The following is a 3,872-nucleotide window of genomic DNA, read 5'->3' on the forward strand; positions in this document are numbered from 1 at the left end:
TGAGCACTGCATTGAAACAGATGAAGGAAATAACTGTTTTTTTAAAAAAAGTATATGATTAGGCATTATTTGTATGATTACAGACCAGAATAAGAGGTGCATAACAAAGTGGACTGGGGGAAGGGGTGGGAGAGAGGAAAGAAATGATGCAACAATGAATTAATATTTTCTTTTAAAACATGACCTTGGTGTCCGGGCCTCAAGACCTAACCCCAAACATCTTTAGGAAACTTTGCTCCTCTCTGGACCACAGCCACTGAAAGAAGAGGCCAAGATGAACATGGAGCCCCAGAAAAAGTTTGGCATGGTGGTAGTTGATGTTGGCAGAGTTGGTTCTGTGCAGATGAGGGACTTAGGTGGTGCACATGCTTCCTCGGCATTCCTAAATCTGATTGGTTTTGTGTCCAGACAGGAGCTTGGCAACATTGATGTGGTTCCACAAATTTCTCTGAAGATGCCCTTTCCAGCCAGGAGGTTGAAGTTGCCTATATCCGCAGTTAGAGTTCCAGCCATGAGAGCTACATTAGGCAGTTCCTGAGTGCTGACAAGCATGTCCTTGTCGAGTACCTCATGACACTGTCTCAGGCAGCAGCTCAGGAACTCTGGGAGCTGGCTGAGCAGAAAGGAAAAATCTTACATGAGGAGCATGTTGAACCCTTGATGGCAGAGTTTGCATTCTTGAAGAATGAGGGGTGGGGAAAGAACTATTAAAAGGAACTCTCCTCTTCACAGCCCACTGATATGAACTGAAGAGAAAGGGCCTGGCCTGAAGAGGAACAGATACTTGAGTTTCCATTTTAAATCTGGGTCTCTGGAGAATGTGCCTAATGTAGGAGTCAACAAGAACATTTTTCTGAAAGACCAAAATATTGTTATTGTTGTTGTTAAGTGTCGTTGAGTCACAGGCGACTCATAGCGACCCTATGAGCAAAAGTCCTGGATCAAAATACATTTGGGCAAAAACTCTTGGGCCAATTCTCTGAGAAAGAGCTAACTATGGAGAAAAAGCACATCCTGCACTGCCTGTGGCTTGCTGAGGAAATCCAGAAACATTGTCGCCACAAGATGTAGGATGGACCTGTGTCCTCTCTACCCCAGGACCAAAACTGTGTTATACCAAGATAACTGTGTTATCTTTATTCTGGCAATTAAACTTGTTTTTTCATGTAAATTTTTTTTTAAAGTGAACTTGGTGGTCTAGTGGTAAGAAACAGCACACCCGACCCAAAGGCATGCAATTCTAACCAGCTGCTGGGGATGGAAGGAGAAGATAGCCATCACTTCCTCCTGTGTGATTTACTGCCCCTGAAACCCACTGGAGGGTCAGCTACCAGCAAGTTCTGACTTGACAGTGCATCACAACAATCACATGTACATTCAGTAAATATTCGTATAACCTGTTAGGAGCCTTTGAGTTGTCTATAACTCATAGCAGCCCTGTGAAACAACAGATCTGAATCTTGCCTTAGCTGATGTCTCTCATGATCTCAGATGTACTGAAGCCCATTGTTTCAGTTACTATATCAATCTATCTTTTTTGAGTCTTCCTTCCTTTCTTTCTCTATGATGTTTTTTTCCCCCCCAATGGCTGGCCCTTCCTGTCAACATGTCCAAAGTATATGTGACCAACTTTCATCATTCTTGCCTCTAAGAAGCACTCTGATTGTACTTTCTCCAAGATAGATTTGTTTGTTCTTTTGGCAGTCCATGGACTATTCAGTACTCTTCTTCAACACCACAACTCAAAGGTATCAATTTTCCTCTGTCATTCTTATTCTTTGTCCAACTTTCATATGTATAAGAAGTAATTTTAAAGACCATGGTTTGGAAGGATTGCCCCTTAGTTGTTTTTTGTTTGTTTGTTTGTTTTTTCTTTTTTTGTATTAATTTTCATGAAAGTTTACAGAGACTTAGGGTTTCCAATCATCCATTGTTGCACTTTTCTCCCTGCCTACCCTCTCCCCCCAATTCACTCTTCTCCTTGAAAAGAAAAAGAAAAACTCTTACATTGTTATGCAGTCTCTCCCCACAAGTCCACTCCACTATGCAGCCTTCACTCTGCCTTCTGTAATGACAAGAATACCCATTCATATGTCCCTTTAAGACAGTTCTCTTCCTCATCTGTTTCAATGCAATACACATCATTCCTTCCCTCCTTTTCTGTCTTCCCTCAACCCTGATGTGAGTCCAGTTTTACAACAGTGGCCCTATGCAATATTTGTCCTTTTGCAACTGAGATATTTCACTCAGCATAATGTCCACCAGGGTCATCCATTTTGCATAATATTTCATGAGTTCCTTGTTTTTCAATGCTGCATAGTATTCCATTGTGTGAATATACCAGAGCTTCTCTAACCATTCGTTTGTTGATGGGCACTTGGGTGTGTCCAGCTCTTTGTTATTATGAACAAAGCCGCAATAAACACGGATATGCATATATCTGCTTGGGTAGAGGTGATGTTTTTTTTTAGGGTAAATTCCCAGTAATGGAATTGCTAGGTCATATGATATTGCACCATTTTTCACCCCCACCAACAGTGAATAAGGGTTCCAGTTTCTCCACAACCTCTCCAGCACTTGATGTTTGCTGTTCTGTTAAATTTTGCTATTCTTACTGGGGTGAGGTGATAACTCATAGTTGTTTTGAGCCCCTTAGTTTTTAAACTGACATCCTTTCTCTTTAGCACTTTAGAGAAGTCCTTGACAGCACACTTTCCCAATGTAACACGTCTTTTTATTGTTTGTGGATCCAAGAAGGATTAAATCAACGATGACTTCAATCTACTCGCCATCAATTACAATGTTGCCTATGTGGTCCAGTGCTCAGGTTTGTTTTCTTGATGTTGAGATGTCATCCATATTGAAATCTGTAGCCTTTGATCTTCAGCAATTAGCACTTCAAGTCCTCTTCACTTTCAGTAAGCAAGCTTGTGTCATCTGCATAACTTGGGATGTTCATGAGTCTTCCTTCAATCTTGATGCCACATTGTTCTTCATATAGTCCAACTTTTCGATTGATTTGCCTGGCATACAGATTGAATAAGTATGCAAAAAGGATATAATCCTGATGCATACCTTTTCTGAGGGGTTCCCTTGTTCTGTTTAGACAACAGCAGTGTTCCCTTTTTCTGTTCGGACAACAGCTTCTGAAGCACATATATTTCTCCATTATCTCGCTTCTCTCACTCTTGAATGTCCTCTCCCATCTTTAAAGTACCTCCTGCTATGTTCTCTGTATATACTTATTCCCCAGGATGGATAAGTAGAAATAGGTAGGAAAAAAGATAGAAGAATATTTCCTGGTGACATAGTAATAGGATTTGGAATCTAATCTGTCTGGGTTTTGAGAATGAAAAAGAGAATAATGAAAAAATAATTACAAGCTCTTTATGGTGATGGAAAATTTGGCAATGGATATTGGTGGTGGTTGTATAGCATTTTAGATGCAACTGGTGTCATTGAACAACTGTACATGTAAAAAAGTGTTCAATTAAAGATGCCATTTTATATGCATTCTATAATTTTTAAAACGAAGGGATAAGGAAAAGAATCATGAGGGGAGAAGCGTGGGTGTTTGTTGAAACTTTGCAATTTAAAATCTTCCAGCTCATTTTACACATTCTACTCTCTTTTCTGATGTTATTTTTGTTTCCCAGCCTGACTTTTCTATAGGGAAGAGGATATAATTATATTTCTTAAGTTAAATTAGTAAATTGGACTCAAGTGACTTAGTCATTGCCCATGTGAAATGGTAGACTCTTGTTCTTGAACTTGCAATTTGGAAATTCTAGCCCATACAGCCCCTTTAATAACCCAGTGTATAGGTCTGTCCTCTGATCATTTTTTGTCATTCACAGATCAGAGACCACCAA

The 3,872-nt window shown here is 40.0% G+C and overlaps 1 pseudogene; it reads left to right on the forward strand.

Annotated features, from left to right (window-relative positions):
- The first annotated feature begins 274 nt into the window (after window positions 1-274).
- On the forward strand, window positions 275-740 carry LOC102864163 (annotated as a pseudogene).
- Window positions 741-3,872: the final 3,132 nt, after the last annotated feature.

This window comes from Elephantulus edwardii, unplaced genomic scaffold, assembly GCF_000299155.1.
Source record: "Elephantulus edwardii isolate Elephantulus edwardi_28Jun2011 unplaced genomic scaffold, EleEdw1.0 scaffold00049, whole genome shotgun sequence".
Classification (NCBI taxonomy): Eukaryota; Metazoa; Chordata; class Mammalia; order Macroscelidea; family Macroscelididae; genus Elephantulus; species Elephantulus edwardii.